The sequence below is a fragment of the Siphateles boraxobius genome, unplaced genomic scaffold, assembly GCF_051911475.1.
Source record: "Siphateles boraxobius isolate OS27281-9 unplaced genomic scaffold, OSU_SipBor_1 88, whole genome shotgun sequence".
Taxonomy (NCBI): Eukaryota; Metazoa; Chordata; class Actinopteri; order Cypriniformes; family Leuciscidae; genus Siphateles; species Siphateles boraxobius.
This window is the reverse complement of record NW_027509217.1, coordinates 505,918-528,905: the sequence shown is the minus strand read 5'-3', so window position 1 is coordinate 528,905 and position 22,988 is coordinate 505,918. Positions and strand designations below refer to the sequence as shown.

The window sequence follows — 22,988 nt, the reverse complement described above, 5'->3', positions numbered from 1 at the left end:
ACTCGAGCTCTACAAAAAAGAAAGAAAGAAAAAAAAAAGTCACTAACCGTTAACTCAATCCACTTCTGGGTTTTTATGCCACCGAGTCAAGTGAGCTCTGACGGAGCAGGTAGAAGATATTACGACTTCTTCAGGAAACACTGAAGAGCAAGAAGGATGGTCTAAGACACAATTTCGTTTTCTAAACTTTTACATATATCACACTTTACGGTCAGTTATTTGCTTTCAGTTTATTTGTCATGTGCATAAAGTCGGTGAGAAATTGTACATTGAAACGCTTGTGGTGACCCAGATAGCAGACAGACGTCGATTCAACGTTGATTTTTAGTTGTAAAGGTCTGTATCAGTCATCGATCAAATTTCAACTTTCACTATTTGATCGTTACTTTTTTGACATTTGTGTATAAAGTGTTTTAATTCTACAAAATATGGTGTAATAACGTCTGAGTGCTGCCCTCTTCAAGTTGAACGGTGGCTACTGCAGTTGAATTTTCCTATTGGATGTTTGGGGTGGTTTGTGACGTAAGGGGTTGTTGGTGAGGTAGGCAAGTTCCATACAGACACATGCGTCTCAGGTGCACGCCCCCCTCCGCTGGGCTCCGCCCACTTTTACAGCATTTTTCAAATATTGCCAGTGGGTGGAGTCAGGCTCTGACCAGGGGTTTAGTTACCCTTTAAGAATGATTGGGGTTGGAATTGATAAAATGTGCTTGGGAAAAAAGTATGATTAGACTATTTATAATATTGATTATATGATTATAATAAATATGCATGCACTTTAGATGCACTGTATGCAAATATAACAAAGGGACATGATCAGCTGAATATTCAGGGATGCAAACTTGTTGCCTTTAAGTAAAAATCACGGTTTTGAATCCAGAATAGATAATTTGCATGTGTGTTACATATTTGTCATATTTACATCCCTGATTGAGACATTTTAACAATGTGTCATATAGGGCTGTCAACTTTAGTCGTTTAGTCGACTATTCGGTCGATGCCGTCTTGGTCGACTGACATTCTGATTGGTCGACCAGTTGTTTTTGTTTTTTTTACCAATAGAAAGAAATTTTCATTGATTTACTCCTTGATATTTAATCCTTTATAAGCAGTTATATATTACTGTATTCTAAATATAATTAGCCTATGTTTTATCCCCAACTTTAAATGCTTTAATTTAGGCTATTTTGTAACAGCGCCACAGTTTAGTGCGTCACGTAGAACACTCGGGAACCGCACCTGTGGCTGGCTCCACTGCTGCTTCGCGCTCAGTAAGGAATATAGGTAGTTTTGCTGTATTCATTCAGTTAGAACGCTACTTGTTTTGGATTTTAGGGCCTGTTCACATATCGCGTCTTTTGCGCGCTCAAGCCCGTTATTTCAAATGTAGGCGCGCGGTATGCACGCTCATAATGGAAGCGACGCGGTCGCTGTGCGACGCGCTCGTTTTTTCCAAGCGCGTCCGCACCACATCGAAATAAAAACATCCTTGCTGTAACGGAGAGCGCAGCTGAAGGTTGCGCTTAGCAACGACAGACAGGGCCGTCCATAAGGGGGGATAAAGGGGCACGTTTTCTGGGGCCCAGCCGCTAGGGGGGGCCCATGCAGTCCAGCAATAATTATGTTCATTCTAAATATAAACAGGTTACCATATTTTATTTTGAACCAAAAAAGCACCATTCATTTTTGAAAAAGTGAGAAAAAATGCATTTTATTTAATGCTGCTTGAGTAAAATGTAGCCTGTGTCATAATGAAACACCCCTCTCAAGAAAATGGTCTGAGTAGGCTATTTTTTTTTTTTTACATAATGTAACGTCAAAAACGCCAGTGCTTCGCGCCAGTTTGCGGTCAGCAGCAAAGTGACATGAACAAAATAATTATTAGCTATTGTAGTAGCCTACATTTAGTTGGTATGCCAGGTATGTAGTACTCGAGTACATTTCTAATTAAAAAAAAACTTCATTACGTTGGGTGACATTCCTCTCGTTACTTTATTTTAATGCAATACGTGTTAAATGCGTAGTTTATTCCAAGCGCGCTGTATCTTTTTTTCTGGGCATGAGCGATGCTCAATTCACAGATGAATCACTCTTTTGAGTCGATTCTGTTCAAAGACTTCATCAAACAAGTTTGCAGATCTGTCTAAATCGGTTCGCAAATCAGTTTGAATGATCTGTTCAGTTCCTGCACGCACTGAATCGTCTGAAGCGCTTTCAATTCACACTTGACTCGAAGTTGTCTAACAGGAAGATTTAAGAACATCACAAGCGTTGGATGAATCGGCCGTGGACTACTGTACAGTCAAGTGAGAGCAAATCTTCAAATGCATCATATTGTTTCCCAGCGTCAGCGATGAAGATCTTTATTAGTTGAACATCTTCGTAAGCTGTCTGTGAATTAATGATTCCACAGGACGATACAATCGATTTCATTTCATTCAGGTAATACATTTTACAACCAAACAGATTATTACGCCACGATAGCACTAACGTAGACCCACTGTATTCCGGACATCACGGTATTCCGGACACTTGAACTTTTCCGCAAATTCTATAAATAAACACTTTCAAGTAATGGCAACTCTATATAGATCCGTGTCATCTTTGCATCCTCCTCTATCGATTCCGACCAACCCTATGTTTCAAGAGCCAGTCGTTTCAAAGAAATCAACGTGAGTTTCTAACGTACACCAATGACTGTTCAGAAAATGGCGGGGGGAGGGTTTTCCGGCAGGACAGAAGAGGGGAGAAGCATACCTCCGCAGAAAACGGCTCTAAAAACATGACCACCCACCAGAAAATGACAAAAAACATTCTTATTCTCTTATAAAATAATTATGAGTTACAATTTGCAAATAATTGTACTTTTTAAGGGATATACACGTTCAATGAGGACTTTTTTCCGACATGAATTTGAACGGCAGCGGCGCATCACTGCACCCTCATTAAAACACCTCAAGTTAAATTAACGTTAATGTTAAATGCTGTTTTAAAGGTCATTTCAACACATCTGTGTAATTTCACGTTATCTGGAATTGCAGTATTACATGCAATTTAACAACATTTCAAGCCATTAAGTTATATTTAAGTTACTTATTAGCCATAAGCAATCGTCGATTAAAAGAGTGTATAAACACTTGGCTATAAATAATAAATATACAACATATAAAGAAAGATTAATATCAATATTTCACCAGCTTGTAGTTGTTAAATGTATGTTTAATATTAGAAATGACTCCTCCTTATCCCTGTCCGAAACACCGTGAGTCCTCACTGTAATCCGGACACTGCGTCTCCCGGCAGTTTTTTCAAGATTTCTCCAAAATGATTAGTTCAAAATGTGTCAATCAAACTTTGGAACATGTGGAAGGCATGTCCCCAGAGACAGACGAGCCAATCAGGTTTATTTTTCCGTGGATTGATATCTTACGGGACTTTTACTGTGCAAAGTGTCCGGAATACAGTGAGTCTACGAAAGTATGACATCACCTGTTTTTTGGACATATTAAATGTATTAATTAGTGTACTCATAAATCTTAATTGTTCTTACCTTGAAATGTTTAAGTACAAAATACAATTTGCCAGTTTTGCTTACTTAAACTTTGAATTTCATAACTTGAGGCAATCGATTGGTAAAACACCCTTTTTCGAAGGCTTGATTGTGTTTGTGGGGTGCACTGTAACGTGTTCATGCTTCATTTGTAACTTTACAGATGTTGTTTATGCTCAAACAGCAACATTACACACTAACTAAAGTTAGAAAAGTGAAATCATAGTGAAATCATCATCGATCATCAACCACCCCTTTAAATGTTTTGAGTTTTGCCAACATATTCGGATTTACAGTGCAGATCGTTTGTTAACCTTGGTGTGTGTGTGTGTGTGTGTGTGTGTGTGTGTGTGTGTGTGTGTGTGTGTGTGTGTGTGTGTGTGTGTGTGTGTGTGTGTGTGTGTGTGTGTGTGTGTGTGTGTGTGTGTGTGTGTGTGTGTGTACCAATGTAGCCCCCATCACTGAGTAAGTCTCTCTCAGTTAAATGTATGTTAATGAGAGAGAGAGAGAGAGAGAGAGAGAGAGCACAGGCATGATATGAGTAGCCTAGCAAATTGCGGGAGGGCCCATTCACTGGACCTTTTCAGGGGCCCAGTTATTTTTGTGGGTGGGCCTGTGTGGCACTGCTGAGGTGTTATGGAGGCCCAGGATGCTTCGATAGCGGCCTTAAGCTCATCCAGAGTGTTGGGTCTTGCGTCTCTCAACTTTCTCTTCACAATATCCCACAGATACTCTATGGGGTTCAGGTCAGGAGAGTTGGCAGGCCAATTGAGCACAGTAATACCATGGTCAGTAAACCATTTACCAGTGGTTTTGGGACTGTGAGCAGGTGCCAGGTCGTGCTGAAAAATGAAATCTTCATCTCCATAAAGCTTTTCAGCAGATGGAAGCATGAAGTGCTCCAAAATCTCCTGATAGCTAGCTGCATTGACCCTGCCCTTGATAAAACACAGTGGACCAACACCAGCAGCTGACATGGCACCCCAGACCATCACTGACTGTGGGTACTTGACACTGGACTTCAGGCATTTTGGCATTTCCTTCTCCCCAGTCTTCCTCCAGACTCTGGCACCTTGATTTCCGAATGACATGCAAAATTTGCTTTCATCCGAAAAAAGTACTTTGGACCACTGAGCAACAGTCCAGTGCTGCTTCTCTGTAGCCCAGGTCAGGCGCTTCTGCCGCTGTTTCTGGTTCAAAAGTGGCTTGACCTGGGGAATGCGGCACCTGTAGCCCATTTCCTGCACACGCCTGTGGACGGTGGCTCTGGATGTTTCTACTCCAGACTCAGTCCACTGCTTCCGCAGGTCCTCCAAGGTCTGGAATCGGCCCTTCTCCACAATCTTCCTCAGGGTCCGGTCACCTCTTCTCGTTGTGCAGCGTTTTTTGCCCCACTTTTTCCTTCCCACAGACTTCCCACTGATGTGCCTTGATACAGCACTCTGGGAACAGCCTATTTGTTCAGAAATTTCTTTCTGTGTCTTACCCTCTTGCTTGAGGGTGCCAATGATGGCCTTCTGGACAGCAGTCAGGTCGGCAGTCTTACCCATGATTGCGGTTTTGAGTAATGAAACAGGCTGGGAGTTTTTAAAAGCCTCAGGAATCTTTTGCAGGTGTTTAGAGTTAATTAGTTGATTCAGATGATTAGGTTAATAGCTCGTTTAGAGACCCTTTTCATGATATGCTAATTTATTGAGATAGGAATTTTGGGTTTTCATGAGCTGTATGCCAAAATCATCAGTATTAAAACAATAAAAGACCTGAAATATTTCAGATGGTGTGCAATGAATCTAAAATATATGAAAGTTAAATTTTTATCATTACATTATGGAAAATAATGAACTTTATCACAATATGCTAATTTTTTGAGAAGGACCTGTATATAGACATGTTACCCACAATGGGCCATACCAGAAATATATAAAAAAAATGTATCTGCTAAACCGTTTTATCGGTCAAAATTCTTTTGATAACTTTTTGCCATGAGGATCCCTAGATTATACATGTGAAGTTTCAAGCAAATCAGTCAAACGGCCTATGAGGAGTTTTCAAATATTTAACAAATGATCTGATTGACAACAATGGTTCTTGAAGCAAATTTGTTCAGTATGAGGAGGTCTATCAAATGGTATGCATATTGTGTGGATGTGAAACACCACTTGATTACAGAGCCATAAACTTCGTTACTGCCATCTAGTGGACGATTTCTTTAAAAATTCTGACCAACCTCTATGGCCATTAGTCGAACATGCCTGCCGTGTTTTGTTCCGATAGGCCTCCGTTAACCTTTTCTAATAGGTGCTCACACTTCACTGGCTAATGGCAGCCATGTTTTTTGAGATACGCCAATGTCCTCTTAGAAAGACATGGCACCTTGGACAAAGACACTATATGCCAATTTCAATTTAGTCAATCGGACTAACGGTTGCGTAGTTATAGCGGTTTTATGACTTTTTCGTATTACAGCGCCACTAAATGGTGAATCACTGCAGATTTTTTGTGTGACCACAAAATGGATGTACATGAGTAGAACAAGATTGGTGAAAATATCTCAATGCTTTCAAGAGTTATAGCCATTTTAGTGAAGGTGGCCCTGCCTACTTCAAACGTTTTGGTGTCCCATTGTGAGCGTGAATCACCGATCATAATTTTTTTGACAATTTTGCCATGAGGGTCCCTAGATGATGCATATCAAGTTTCGAGTGAATCTGACAAATGGGCTATGAGTACGAAAAAGTAGATTTTTCGGAAAGGTTTCCAATGATATAAGGCACTTGAGTCTACGACAAACGATGTAGGAGTTAAGATAGGTTTCGCGTTAAGGTTCCAATCGAGCTCATACCTTGTGAGGTTCTCCCCAAATTCAGACCTACAACCTGGCCAGGTTTTAAGTCTCTAGGCCTTACAGTTTGGTCTGCCCGATCAGTTTTACAGCGGAATAATAATAACTAGAATGTACATTTCCAGAAGAAAATGTGAGTGGGTGCTTGCAGTGGCAAAACTTGCCACTCGGTTGCTAGGGTGTGGTACATGATTGCATACGAGCCAACAAACATGTCTGTACAATGTTCTGGTGCTGAGATATGGCTTATTCTTGTTCAGGTGGTTGCCAGGTTGTTCAGGGTGGTTGCTAGTAGGGGTGTGCCATATCATACCGTCCACGATAATACCGGTATACATTTTTACATGATAAAAAAGTGTCATATCGCGATATCAATGATAAAGCGACGCAATGACGTATGGCGCATTTACGTTCCCTAGCACACACAACAACAACACCTGTCTGAGCGCGAGAGCAGCCTGTCAGCCTCCGATGACGATTTAGCAATTTCACAAACAGCTTGAGTGTTCAGCGGGGCTGCCGACGCGCGTTTTCTCTCGCGCGCGTTTAGGAGTCGGGACATGACTGAATGGTCTCTTGCACAATCGGGCCATCAGTGCATCGTAACTAAAGTTTATAATTTTCAAGTCTTCTTAATTCTTATCAGTTTAAACATTCAAGCGGTTTTAAACTATCCAGTAAGCTACTCGCGCACTCTCTGAGAGAGTTGCACTGCGTGCATACATAGAGTAGCCTACAGCTCGCGAGAAACTAAAGTTATTTTTCGCGGTTTATATCGCTTTAATTGGGGGAAAAACGCAAAATTGTGTAAAACTTCCGGTCTTGGTAAGTATACTCATAAACACAGTCGGTTATATATAAAACGCATGTGACAGTGTGACAGACAGTATAATGAAAACAGCAATGGATCCGTGCACTAGCTGTAAAAGTGACAGCAGCCATAGGCTATGCGTCTGTCATTAATGTTGTCGTCAAAACAACAAAAGATAGCTTTAATTGTAATGAATGAGAATTATTAGCCTATGTATTTAATTTAATCAGGAAACAGAACTAAAAGACTGTGTTATTTTACATTTGATTACTTTATTATGTTTCTGTAGTATTTCTGAATACTGGTGTTAGACCTACACACATTTAACATTTAATTCAAAGATTGAAATCAAGCTTCCTTGTGTTGTGTAAACTCTTAACAACAAAATTACCACGTTGTAAAAACGCAATGAGTGAGCAAACATTTAGGCGAGATAAACATAAGAAAATTTTCAACAACAAAAAAAATATTTATATCGTCATAAATATCATTATCGCAAATATTCTTGAAATATCGTGATAGAATTTTGAGGCTATATCGCCCACCCCTAGTTGCTAGGGTATTCTGAGGGGTTGCTAGGGTAAGTGTGGTTGCTTGGGTGTTCTGTGTGTTTGCTAGGCGGTTGCTAGGGTATTCTGGGTGGTTGGTAGGCAGTTGCTTGTGTGTGTGTGTGATTCATCCGCATGATATGTTCTGTTAAATTTTTTCCTTCATTTCATTATAAGAAAAACTCTTTTCTCACTTCCACTGTCCCCAGCAATCCCCCTGTGCTGGAATGCAGAGGGTGGGGGGGAGCTGATGCCTGCGTGTGGCACACAGACCCAACCTGATATCAGACAATAGTCTAAATCTTAAAATTAGATCCTAGATCATACCAATGGACATAAATCAACATGGGTATTCCAAATATACACCGGTCATAAAAGGGGCATAAATGGACCCCCCAGAGGATGACCCAGGGTCAAAGGTGAAAGGTGGGCATGTTGTGGGTGGTCCGTGTGGTGAGGCCATAAATCATAGGGTCATAAATAGAGCTGGACAATAATTCAATATCAATATATATCGCGATATAATTTTTTTCAATAACGGTGATATGATTTTTAAACACATTTCCGATATTTCAATATACTATAATATAATATAGCAGCATTTGTCACTGACACTTTACATGTAACCATTAGTAATCGTATTGACGGCTTAATCAGACTGAAAAGCCTTCGTGTAAACCCCTTAATCGACCAGATTGAGCTTGATCCGAATGAAATAGGTTTATTCCTTTTCTAATCCGACATGTAAACACTTGATCACTGTGAAGTGAAGCAGGACAACGTCCCACGAGTCCTAGTTCCCGATTCTCATCCACAGACGACTGGTTTTGGGCATTTTTACTGCGGGATAAATATAAGCAGCACGGCACAACGGTTCATATGCTCATTGTTTACAAATTAAGACCAGAAACGGATAAATATTAAGCCTGCTGTTTAAAACTAATATAGAACAAATGTAGGAGAATGGTTATGCAAAAACATCGGGAAACTCTTTTGTACAGTGAGCGCATGTCAAAAATATATATTCCGATATGAAGTTTGTGAAATATAAACGGTCACATCAACCCGATCACTTGTTTAGCGTTCATGTGAACACCACATTCACAGGGTGTCATAAGCACTCAATGTCCTTGCCCCAGCAATGTGTTTTTGTTGTTGATCACTCTTTTTTGCTGTTTTCTGCAGCAACTCTGAGCACTTTTAATATTCTTTATCCTGGATGAAGCACACTTGTTGCAATCTATAAGAATAATATAATCAGCCTATATTATAGTTTAAAATTTAAAGATATTAATAAGTTGAGAGTCTTGTTTATTTGACAGTGATTTCACATTTCTAGCTTGGATGAAGGCTAAATACAAATAAAAGGTGAACATTAATTTATTTGTACCCTTTTTATTTGATAAAATATTATATAGTTTTATAGGAGGAGGTTTAATAGACTTGGCAAATACATTTTTCAGAAGTTTGTAGGTACAGACATCCGTTTTGGGCATTCCTGGCACTTTTTTCTGAGGCTTTTATATTTTTCATATTGATATCAGAATTATATCGCATCGACCGAAATTAAGAAATATATTATGAATGATATCGTATATTATTGTATCTATATTTAAATAATTTAAGCCTTCTACAATATGGTACTCGAATGAATGGAATAAGCACAGCACGATCACAAATCAAACAGGTCTCTGCTCGTCTCCGTCACTCAGCAACCAAACCAGCTCTAATATCCTATAATCAACTAAGATTCATATACATTAATTACTACTTGATATTAGAGATGGGCATTTCAAGCAGAAATAATATTCGAAGATCACTGAGTATTATTCGATTATTATTCGAAAATCGCAACCCTCCCCCACATGCACGCTCACATGCATGTATAGACCACACAGTGTGAGACAATTTGTTCTTCTTCTGTTGTCTGAGAGTTGATTGACAGCTTTTAGATGCGTTATTGGCACCGCCACCCTCTGGTGGTATGAACGTGTCACCACCGCATCAGAACCAAAAACATGGGGATTTTTTTTAAAGACAATAATCGCACAACCTATTCGATATTCTATTATAAAATCAACTAATCGAATATTCGAAAACCGTGTCTCTTCCCTACTTGATCTGTCTATTTAAATGTTTTAAACTTTGTATGATGTGATAAGCTACATGATAGATTTCTTTCTCTCACTCTCTTTCGAAGCTGATCCTTTTAATCAGTTCACTCCTATTACTTATGAATGTGAGAAACTGTCTGTCCTTCTAAGTAAAAGACCCAATCGCTGATTGGTAAAGTCGTTGCGTCACTGCATCGATCTGTTAGAAGCTCTGGGGCCGTATTCACAACACATTTTAAGGCTAAAAGTAGCTCCTAACTGGCGAATTTAGGAGCAACTCCTAAAAATAATGGGCGTGTCACTCGTAACTTTAGGACTCCTAATTTTTTTGACTAAGAGTAATTCACGAAGCATTTTAGCCCTAAAAGTAGCACCTAAGTCTGGGACAGCTTAAAAGAAGTCGAGAGGACTCCTAACTCACTAAGACCAATTCACAAACCGCTTTTTGTGGCATTTCACGTTGCGATGTTTTGAAATGCGTATGCGGCGGCTACAGGAGCTTCCAATCACGAGGGAACAATTTTGCATTGTAGGCATAACTAGGGATGCAACAACGCCACCAACAACAACCAAAACTACTCACTGCATGTAAACTAATTGTAACATTTCATTGTGAATCAAATTAAAATGTTCTTCTCTTTGCAAACGTAGGCAGAGGCATAGTGACAGATTAATTCAATAATGTTGCAAAGATATTGCATCAATCCATATGTTTCATTAGGCTACTAGGCTATTTATTTTTCCTTACTCTTTATTCATTTAGGCTATTTATTCAGTTATTCATCATCTTCCGTCCTTCGCACTACTTGTGTAGCGCACGCATTCTCAGACCTGTCACCTGTCACTCATCATCATAGGGGAGGTGTTTGGAATCATTCCCGCGTTACAATCATCAGCCAATCAAGGTGGTCACTTCTGTCAAGCTCGTGCATGAGTAATGACGTCATCCATAGCAACGAAGACTCACTCTTAGTTTAGGAGTTGTCATTTTTCTTTACTAAGAGTAGGTCTGAAAGGCGTTGTGAATAACTTTTAAGAGAAAACTCCTAGCTAAAATATTTTAGTGCGATTTAGGAGCACTCCTAGTGGTAAGATAAAATTCTTTGTGAATACGGCCCCTGGTTCCCATCGAAACCTGAGACTCGCGCTTGGGTACTTCTCCTCCGCTTGCCCCTCTGCTGGCCTTCCTTCGTTGTCTTTGGTCGATATTAACCAATGTTTCATTTCGACATTTCATTACGACAAAAATATTATCCTAAGCTTAACGCCTAAAAAATTACCTACGTGTCAGAATGTTTAACTTGGTAACTTGGTGCTGTAAATTGACCGTTAATTGTAGTTAATCTGTCATCACTTTAGGATTAACGGTCAAGGAAAATCGAAAGGCTGATGGCTTTTTATTTTTAATTTAACCACTATTTTTAGTATTTTGTTACAATTATGGATAAAATATGCTATTTCTAATTGTTATAAAATGTAACCATCTTGCGACACCCCAACGCTGTCTGACCCCTACTTTGGGAACCACTGCTTTAGAGTGTCACATACAACGAGCATCACACTATTTTTTCTTTTGTTAATCTGTTAATTATTTAAGTGAAATATATTTTGTGTAGTCCTATTTATTTTATTCCTTTTCTATACTTTTTATTCTGTTTTTCTCCGTTCACAGAAGCGCTGCAGGTGCGTGATGTGTGAATCCTCATGTTCTGTTGTTTATGCTGCTATTTGTGCATGTAAAATAAACCCCTGGGAAGAAAAAACATTTGTGGTATTATTAATAGGTCTCAGACAACCATTTATTCTAAATAAATACATTTCAATTTGACACTCTAATTTTAACGGTTAATGATCGACTAATGAGCTTCGGTTGTCGGTCAGGAAAATAATCTAAATGAACAAAATGCTCTCATTACAATCCTCCACTAGATTTATATGCTGCACGCAAGTTCACGATAACTCAAAAACTTGAGTACACGAGCTGAGACCTGACGTGAGATTTGATTGTAGCCATCGTCCATATTTATAAATGCCAAGTTTTGCATTGAAATGATCGTACGCCCAGTTTTCTGTTGTACATTTGTTCCGTAAATAAGGCCCAATATATTTAGGAATTGCTCAATCTTGTATATCTCGCCTCCAGCTGTTCCAAAATGCTGCGTCCAGACTTTTAACAGGAACCAGAATAAGGAAAAGTACTCCTGTTTTGATTTGTTTGCATTGGCTTCCTATTGAGATTAGAATTCAGTTTAATGTATTATTGTTTGTGTATAAGTCCCTGGTTGTCTTGGCACTATCCTACCTGTCTAATCTTATTTCTTGTCATCAGACCAATAGGCCTCTAAAGTCATCAAATACTTCATTGCTGTCGGTACTTATGATGTACTTGAAACACAAGGTTGTGAAACAATTTGCCATTTGTATATATGATCTGCCACTTCTCTTCAGGTTTTTGAATCGTTGCTTAAAATAAAAAATGCCCAAAAATAAAAATTACCTCATGATTTGCTTACCCTCAAGTCGTCCTTGGTGTATATGTAATTCTTCTTTCAAACGAATACAATCAGAGTTATATCAAAAAATGCTCTTCCAAGCTTTATAATGGCAGTGAAGGCAGTTTCTGTTTTGAAGTCCATTAAAGTCCATTTATCCATCATAAAAGTGCATCTATCCATTATAAAAGTGCATCTATCCATCATAAAAGTGCATCTATCCATCATAAAAGTGCATCTATCCATCATAAAAGTGCATCTATCCATTATAAAAGTGCATCTATCCATCATAAAAGTGCATCTATCCATCATAAAAGTGCATCTATCCATTATAAAAGTGCATCTATCCATCATAAAAGTGCATCTATCCATTATAAAAGTGCATCTATCCATCATAAAAGTGCATCTATCCATCATAAAAGTGCATCTGTCCGTCATAAAAGTTATCTATCCATCATAAAAGTGCATCTATCCTCATAAAAGTGCATCTATCCATCATAAAAGTGCATCTATCCATCATAAAAGTGCATCTATCCATCATAAAAGTGCATCTATCCATTATAAAAGTGCATCTATCCATCATAAAAGTGCATCTATCCATCATAAAAGTGCATCTATCCATTATAAAAGTGCATCTATCCATCATAAAAGTGCATCTATCCATTATAAAAGTGCATCTATCCATCATAAAAGTGCATCTATCCATCATAAAAGTGCATCTTTCCATCATAAAAGTGCATCTATTCATTATAAAAGTGCATCTATCCATCATAAAAGTGCATCTATCCATCATAAAAGTGCATCTATCCATTATAAAAGTGCATCTATCCATTATAAAAGTGCATCTATCCATCATAAAAGTGCATCTATCCATCATAAAAGTGCATCTGTCCATCATAAAAGTGCATCTATCCATTATAAAAGTGCATCTATCCATTATAAAAGTGCATCTATCCATCATAAAAGTGCATCTATCCATCATAAAAGTGCATCTATCCATCATAAAAGTGCATCTATCCATTATAAAAGTGCATCTATCCATCATAAAAGTGCATCTATCCATCATAAAAGTGCATCTATCCATCATAAAAGTGCATCTATCCATTATAAAAGTGCATCTGTCCGTCATAAAAGTGCATCTATCCATTATAAAAGTGCATCTATCCATCATAAAAGTGCATCTATCCATCATAAAAGTGCATCTATCCATCATAAAAGTGCATCTGTCCGTCATAAAAGTGCATCTATCCATTATAAAAGTGCATCTATCCATCATAAAAGTCCTCGACACGGCTCTGCGGGGTTAATAAAGGCATTCTGAAATGAATCAATGTGTTCATGTAAGAAAAATATCCATATTTAAAATTTGATCGACTAAAATAACTAGCTTCTGGCAGACGGCCGTACACATACTACGCAAGTTGACTTAACGCCAAAAGAGCAACCAGTGACACATGTATGACGTAGGAGTATCGTAAGTTTAGACGCCTCTCGCGGTTCAAACAAACAGGCCTGGGCAACAATCTCAAGCTTTTCCAACATTTCTCTTTAAAAATTGTTGCGTTAGACTTCTAATTCATGACTGGTGTTTTGTTTTGCTCTATCCTCTGTGCGTCCGCGTTCGTCATTATGTTGTGCGTCGGGTCAGGGGTTAGTCTTCCACCGTAAATCGTTGCGTACGGCCGTCTGCCAGAAGCTATTTATTTTAGTCGATAAAGTTTTAAACATGGATATTTTTCTTACACGAACGGATCGCACTTCAGAAGGCTCCTCAGATTTCGCAGAGGTTGATGAGTGCCGATCTGGACATTCGAAAGTTTTCGCACCATTCCTCAGGAACCACAACTTCATTGATAAAATTATCCCACCATGCGCTGGTTCTTCCCGGCTTAACCCAAAACCGACGCTCCATGTACGGTTGATACCGCCACTACACACGGGAATTGTCACAGATCGCTCGAATAATAGCTTGCCTCCGGCGCATGTAGGCAGTTATAGCATTGTAAAATGCAGAATTTACTTGCACTAGCGTAACTGGTAGTCCAGGCTGTTGTTGTATGTTTTCTTCCGTTGTATGACCCAATCAGAGAGCCGAGCATGAGCCTCTCGTTTCAAAAGTACTCCGTTTTGACCCGTCTTCACTAAAACGCCCTCCTGAGATTCAAAACGCAAAACAGGGTCGGCAGCGTTTCTAAACTTCTCCGTTTTAGGTCTTCGTTTTTGCCGTTTTAGTCTGGACGGGAGGTGCACACGTACCAAAAGGTCTCCGTTTCTAAACTAAAACGTAGTAGTGTGGATGGGGCCTAAAACAGAAACGGCCATTCACTGCTATTATCAAGCTTGGAAGAGCCAGGACATTTTTTTATATAACTCTGATTGTATTCGTCTGAAAGAAGAATGTCATATACACCTAGGATGATTTGAGGGTGAGTAAATCATGGGCTAATTTTCATTTTTGGGCGAAATAACCCTTTAAGATTTATCTTTTTAAAACGGCTTATGGGCTGGAGTAATTGCTGTAAATACTTTTCTATGTGTGAATTTTATTGTTATTGTTTTATTGTAAATTTGTGATTTTGTCTTATTCTGTTATTTGTTTTATGCACTGTATCTTTTTTTTACTTTTGTGCAGAACTTTGGACGACTCTGTTGTTAACAAATGTTCTTTATAAAGAAATAAAAAAACTAAACTGAACTGAACTCACATTAAACTGACTCATGTTTGTCTGACCATCATGCACATTGCTTGACTAAATCAGATGAACTTTTCGCATGGGGGTTGAAGCGAAAAGTTAATTTATTATTTTTCTCAGTGCAAATGTCTTTTGTGCATTTGTAAAGAAGAAATTATCATGGATATATTGCAATTTTTTTTCAGTGTTTTTATATACAGGCCAGGTGTCAGTTTCTCAATATGGAGAGAAGAGAAAAAGCTGCTTCTGAAATGATGCGAAGGACTCAGAGAGCTTCATTTCTAGAACCCAGCTGTGTGTCTCTGAAGAGTGACAGATCACTGAATCATCCTCCTGACCTCAGTGATGGAGCCGTGACATCTGACCCAATGTAAGTGTGAACATGTATAACTAGTGGGTGATTTAACTATAGCTAGTGAGTGAAACTAGGACACGACAATTCATGTGAGAGAAAAAAATAATTGAATGCACGCTGAGAGATGAGTTTTGATTTTACCTAAAATCTATGGTCAAAATTACAGTGATGGAAAATTAACTTTGATCCCAGAGTCAAGACACAAGACATCAAATATATGAAAAATACAAGACTGCTGTCTGTAATGATTTTTAATAGATGTTTTTTTCTTCTCCGCAGTGGGAATATAGATGAACAGACTGGAGACCAGGATTCTCCTCAACCAGTGAATGATGAACAACTGAGAGTAAAAGATCGACTCAAAACCAGCTTGAAAAACAAATATGAGAGATTATTTGAGGGACTGAATCTCCAAGAGAATGAAACTCTCCTGAACAGGATCTACACACAGCTCTACATCATAGAGGGAGAGACTGAAGGAGTGAATGAAGAACATGAGGTTTTACAGATGGAGAAAACAGCCAGAACACAACACTCACAAGACACTCCAATCTCCTGCAATGACATCTTTAAAGCCTCTCCTGAACCAGGACACGAGGAGAGAGAGCAGATCAAGACTGTTCTTACTAAAGGCATCGCTGGAATCGGGAAAACCGTCTCTGTGCAGAAGTTCATTCTGGACTGGGCCGAGGGAAAAGACAATCAGGATGTAGATTTCATGTTTGTGCTTCCATTTCGAGAGCTGAACTTGATCCGAGATCATCAGTACAGTCTTCACAGACTTCTGCTGGACTTTCATCCTGAACTTGAGGATCTAGACTCAAAGATTTATGAGGAGTGTAAAGTTGTGTTCATCTTTGATGGTCTGGATGAAAGCAGAATCACACTGATGTTTACAGACGCTCAGGAAGTTGCTGATGTGACTGAGACTTCATCAGTGGGTGTGTTGATGTCAAAGCTCATGAAAGGAGATCTGCTTCCCTCGGCTCTCATCTGGATCACCTCCAGACCAGCAGCAGCCAATCAGATCCCCTCCAAATACATCAACCGTCTGACAGAGATTCAGGGATTCAATGAGCCTCAGAAGGAGGAATATTTCAGGAAGAGAATCAGTGATGAGCATCAAGCCAGCAGAATCATCTCACACATCAGAAGAGCAAGAAGCCTCCACATCATGTGCCACATACCCGTCTTCTGCTGGATCTCATCCACTGTGCTCCAGAAGCTCCTGGAAGAAGATCTGAGTGCAGAAATACCTCAAACTCTGACTGAAATGTACATCCACTTCCTGCTGATTCAGATCCACACGAGGAATCAGAAGTATGAAGAGAGAGATCCAGAGAAAGTCCTGCAGTCCAACAGAGAAGTGATTGTGAAACTTGCTGAATTGGCTTTCCATCAGCTGATGAAGGGCAATGTGATGTTCTATGAGGAGGACCTGATAGACGGCGGCATAGACGTCAATGACGCCTCTGTGTATTGTGGGATTTGCACTGAGATTTTTAAGGAGGAATCTGTGATTTATCAGAGGAAAGTCTACAGCTTCATTCATCTGAGCGTCCAGGAGTTTCTCGCTGCATTCTATGTGTTTTACTACCATATAAATGCAACTATGGAGAAGCTGAAGAATTTTGCTTCAGTACAAAATTTGCTTATAGGTGCAGTCAATAAAGCCTTCAAGAGTGAGAATGGACAGCTGGATCTGTTCTTGCGGTTCCTGCTGGGTGTCTCACTAGAGTCCAATCAGAGACTCTTACAAGATCTACTGACGCACACAGAGAACAGCTCAGAGAGCATCATAGAAACCACTCAGTATATTAAAGAGAAGATCAAAGATGGACATGAACTCTCCACTGAAAGATCAATCAATTTGTTCCTCTGTCTGCTGGAAGTGAAAGATCAGACTCTATCCAGAGAGATCCAGGAGTTTGTGAAATCAGACAAACACTCAGAGAAGAAACTCTCTGCTGCTCACTGCTCAACAATCGCCTACATGCTTCAGATGTCAGATGAGGTGCTAGATGAGCTGAACCCCTTGAAATACAACACATCCGATGAGGGAAGAAGAAGACTGATACCAGCTGTGATCAACTGCAGAAAGGCCCTGTGAGTGTTAATTATAAACAAATGAAGAATCATGTTTAAATAGGACCTATTACAAGCCAATTTGAGCATGTTTTAGGAATAATAAACTCTTTACCATAACCATGTTTGATCTTTGGTGAAAGAAAAACCATCTATTGGGCTGCTCAATTATGGCAAAAATCATAATCACAAATATTATGGTCAATAACGTAATCAATACAAAGTTCTGTCATGAAACTCTAGATGGCGCAGGCTGATAGGTCCTTAAAGGGCTCCTATTATGGATTTTTGAAAATGACCTTTCATGTAGTATGTAACATAGCTCTGAGTGAATGAAAACATCATGCAAAGTTTTAAATCTGAAAGTGCACCATATATAAAGTTATTGTCTTTCAAAAGTAAGAGTCGACTCTGAGTCAATTAAATGAATCGTTTTTCAAAACGAATCATACACCGTTTCGTTGTGACGTCAAGACGAAACATTAGCATATTTCCCACCCACTTATTGTGTGCGCAGACACCAGGGAAAACTTGAACGCCCTCGAACACTTCTGCTGATTCTTGTGAACTGGACAGCATCATGTCGGTAAGACACTGTGCTCTACAATGTGAAGGTAAAGCCAGTTTTTTTCACTGCCCAAGGACGAGCATGTGAAGAATCAGTGTGTAAAATTCGTCTTTACCATGATAAATCTATCCATGGCAGTATAAAAGCATCTAAAAGCAGTATAATCCTAAACTTTTGCTGTGCTCCCTTTATTTTACTGACGACTGCTTGTCAAATCTCGGAGTTCAGTGCAAGATTCGCAAAACGCTTGCTCTTGAAAGATGGTGTTCAAAATACTTAGTTTTGAGTTTTATATTGTGTAATGTTAGGTCTCCTGCTAACTGGTTAACTCACATCTCATGTCTTACTAAAATACTTTTGCTAATCAGTTGTGGGCCACTATTACCTTAAACTGTGTCTATTAATGCAGATTGTCTGTCGTTCTCACTAGTTTGATGAAAGATTAAGTATGGAGCAAGATTTGTTTTACCAACGTTTGTTACATCATTCACGCTAGAGCTTGGCTAATTTATGCACTGTTATTGATACAGTTTCCACGTGTTCACCGCAATAAATTAGAAAAATACTCGGTAAATAAATAAGTACAAGTAAAATAATCGGTTTATTGATGGACATGCCCTTGTTAATGTTTATGGTGAGGAATTACAGTTGCAACATTTCATAATGTAGTCTACCTCAAACTGAGTAGTGTATCACTGAGAGACGTCCTGCTCAAGTCGTCCTTGTGATGGAGGTTCGGGTTGAATGAATAGTTCTTCCAATGTTTCCTCTTCGGATTTGCGCTCAGATTGATATGGTAAAATCAACGTCATTGTTCGTTACTGTGTTTAGTTTACGGTGTAGGAAGACTCAGGACAAGCAGATCTGACGTTGTTATGGCAATGGGCGTTTTTGTTTTTGACGCGCGCTGTACCGTTGCCCAATCACAACGGACTGAGCTGTCTGGCCAATCAGAGCAGAGTAGCTCGCGGAAAGGAGGGATTTAGAGAGATTGATTCATCTGACAAGTCGTTTGAGAATCATTGAAAATGTGGTGATGTGCAAATGTACATTATGAGAAAATTAAAAAGTTTTTTTTTACCTTTGATGCATGTAAACCTGTTGTAGGAGACTCCAAAACAACATTAGGAATTTTTAAAATAGCATAATAGGGGCACTTTAACTCAATCTGCTTGCAATCACATCATTCAGTATAGGGCACATGTGATTGGTTTCTGCTGTATCAGTAGCCAATGAGCTCGCTGCTCTACCTACAAATACTTGGTTAGCGTCTTCGTAGCAGTTTGCATTACGCTTTCAAAACTCCTCTGAAATTCAACATCTAAAATTTCTTTAAGGTTAACGTTCTTTAAAGTGCCCCTATTATGCTATTTTAAAGTCTCCTAATTCTGTTTTGGAGTCTCCTACAACAGGTTTACATGCATCAAAGGAAAAAAAAAAAAAAACTTTAATTTTCTCATAATAAACATTGCACATCACCACATTTTTCAGTGATTCTCAAACGACTCCATGGATGAATCAATCTCTCTGAATCCCTCCTTTCTGCGAGCTACTCTGCTCTGATTGGCCAGACAGCTCAGTCTGTTATGATTGGTTAATTGGTCAATACAGCGCGTGTCGAAATCAAAAATGCATATTGCCATAACTGAACTTCAGCTCCATCCAGAGGCTTCCTGCAGCTCAGCGATTGTACACACTGTAAACTAAAGAAAGTAACGAATGAGGCCGTCGATTTTGCCATATCAATCTGAGCTCGAGTCTGATGATGAAACATTGAAAGAACTAGTTATTCAACCCAAACCTCCCTCGTTAGGACGACTTGAGCAGGACATTTCTCAGTAATATGCTACTCAGTTTGAGGTACATTATGAAATGCTGCAACTGTAATTCCTCACCATCAGCATTAACAAGTGTATATCCATCAACAAACCAATGTGTATTTTTCTAATTTATTACAGTGAACATGTGGGAACTCTGTCAATTCCGGTGCATTCATTAGCCGATCTCTAGCGTGAATGACTGATGTAACACAAACGTTGGTAAAACAAATCTTGCTCCATCTTTTATCTTTACTCAAAGTAGTAAGAATGACAGACAATCTGCATTAATAGACACAGTTTTAGACGCATACTTACAGGTTGTGATTCTGAGGAGCAAGTTTGTCCAAATAAACTGATTGCACCAGGTTTGCTTGAGCTAGAACACATTAAATGTTCTTTCATCGTCAGTTCTTCTGGATTTAGTCTGTCTCAGTGTTTTCTGTTTCTTCATGTAATCCCAGATGGATTTGATGATAGTGAGATCTGTGTGTGGAGCATACCGGCTGTTGTTAGACTCCTTGTGCATATAAAAATCTCACTGGATTAATACAATTAATTACAGCAAAGCATTGCTGCATTTTTAATGTTTTAGAGTGTTTGAAGCACAGCTGGAGCTAAAGAAACAGTCAGGTACCTGAACGGTAAAATTATCAAATTATCCCCTCACACTCTGGAGCTTATCTTATTGTGATCCGAGCTGTTATGGTAAAATAAATAACAAAGATAACTGGCAACTTACTTATTAGCATGTCTTTATTATTTCATTATTTTATTTGTTATTATTTCATCTCTTCTAGTCTTGCTGGCTGTATTCTCACTGCCCAGTGTTGTGAGAGTTTGTCATCAGTTCTAAAATCCTCAAACTGTGCCCTGAGAGAGCTGGACCTGAGTAACAATGACCTGCAGGATTCAGGAGTGAGTCTACTCTCGGATGGACTGAAGAGTCCAATCTGTCAGCTGCAGATCCTGAGGTTTGATTTTTACATCGTTTCATTAATTTGTTGGGAGAAAAAAATTAAAGAGAAACTAAGCAATGTCAAGTCACTTTTCACAAAGTACTTTCCAAACTACTTTACTGAAAATGGTGTCATAATATTTTAAAGCTAGAGTGAACAGCCAAAAGTTTAAAAAAAACATTGTAAGATGTTTATAGTGAAGAGAAAAACCTTGAGAAGAGCTGATCCTTTTCTGACATCACAAATTAATATACATATGCTAAATATGATCTAGTCACATTTTGTGTGTGTCTATCAGAGTAATATAATTATGTTTACTGAATAAAATAAATATGTTTTCAGTATGTTAGTGAGGCCATTGTTTAAACTAAGGAGAATGATTAATGTAGTTAGTAAAGTCCATCCTGATTTGACTAGAGCAATGAAGGCAGCAGTCAGTGATGTGTCTCGCTGTTGTTCTGTACTGGGTAATTTCAGTCTAATGGTACAGTTGTAGTACAGACATAGGAGTGGGTACACAGTGGTTATGATATCAGTTCCTGAGTAAACAGTTATGCTGAGTATCACGTGCGATCCTGGCTTGTTTTTATAAAATGGCTAACACAACAGCTGTCTGTCTGCTGTAGTTTACAGGTGTCCTTCAGCAACACAAGGCAGGTATAAGGCTAGAGCTGGAGCTGATAAAGTTTCACATGCCCTCTCACTTCTTCCCAACAATACACTGCTCTGCTCTATTCTGTAGGTTGTCTGGCTGTATGGTGACAGAGAAAGGCTGCGGTTATGTGTGTTCAGCTCTGAATTTAAACCCCTCACACCTGAGAGAGCTGGATCTGAGCTACAATCACCCAGGAGGTTCAGGAGTCAAGCTACTCTCTGACAAACAGAAGGATCCTAACTGCTCACTGCAGATACTCAAGTATGTAAAACACTAATACTGACATACTGAACGTAGGTGTGTGCATGATGAATATCTACATTAATGTGTGTTTATAGTGTGGATCATGGCGGAGAAATCAGGATCACAGCAGGACCACAAAAGTGTACGTCTACAAGCACACACACTCACACAGACACGTGGTGACTGTTGTTTTGTTATAGATGTTTCTCTCTTCTTGTGTTCAGATGCCTGCGATCTCAGACTTGATCCAAACACAGCAAACACTCGTCTCTCTTGTCTGATGAGAACATGAAGGTGACGCGTGTGGGAGAGAAGCAGCTGTATCCTGATTATCCAGAGAGATTTGATTATGCTCCTCAGGTTCTGTGTGGAGAGAGTCTGATTGGACGCTGTTACTGGGAGGCTGAATGGAGCGGGCGTGTTAAAATATCAGTGACGTGTAAAGGAATCGGCAGGAAAGGAGAGAGATATGACTCTATTTTTGGATACAATGACAAATCCTGGAGTCTGAACTGCAATAATTACAGATTTACTGTCTGGCACAATAATAACTACACTGATATACCTGACACCCGTTCATCCTCTAATAGAGCGGGAGTGTATGTGGACATGTCGGCCGGAACTCTGTCCTTCTACAGTGTCTGTGACACACACACACTCATACACTTACACACATTCAACACCACATTCACTGAATCCCTCTATGCTGGATTTGGGCTTTATGATGATTCGTCAGTGTCTCTGTGTCAGATTAAACAACACCAGACCTGCCAACCTGTACGCATTTTGCGTAGTGGATACGCATTTTGACCTCAAAGTACGCTGGTACGATTTGTCACTCTAACCTACGCAAAAAACTGGTGACGCACCTCTCTGTTCACGCGCAGTCCTCAAATCAAGCAACAGCAAAAGAAGAAGAGTTCGACCAATCATAGCGCTGGGTTCATTCCCCAAATAGCAAGCGAGGATGATTGACAGATGCGTAAGACCTATCATTAAAAAGAGACTGAAAATCGGCAGCAATAAAAATCCCGCTCGATCCCTTTTCCGCCGTCTGACGGATTTCATAAGCGAGGACAGTACAGTAGTCACGGTACTTCTGACTTCTGAAGGTAAACGGTTTAAACGGTTGCTTGTCCTGTTTAAAATGTGCAATGTACAAATGCAAAGACAGCACGTCTCAAATAAAAGCCCTTTTTTCTGTGAGATTTAGTATCATATTTGGATATTGGAATAATAAATCAAGTAGCCTATCT

The 22,988-nt window shown here is 39.3% G+C and overlaps 1 pseudogene across 1 annotated transcript in view; it reads left to right on the top strand.

Moving 5' to 3' along the window:
- The window catches only part of LOC143731902 (NLR family CARD domain-containing protein 3-like), a 28,578-nt pseudogene extending 5,640 nt beyond the window's left edge, over positions 1–22,938 (top strand). The window contains exons 3-8 of the transcript XR_013200999.1: positions 15,251–15,420; positions 15,685–17,511; positions 20,676–20,849; positions 21,577–21,750; positions 21,828–21,874; positions 21,957–22,938. The product of XR_013200999.1 is annotated as an NLR family CARD domain-containing protein 3-like (transcript). The remainder of the gene's footprint in view (positions 1–15,250; positions 15,421–15,684; positions 17,512–20,675; positions 20,850–21,576; positions 21,751–21,827; positions 21,875–21,956) is intronic.
- Positions 22,939–22,988: the final 50 nt, after the last annotated feature.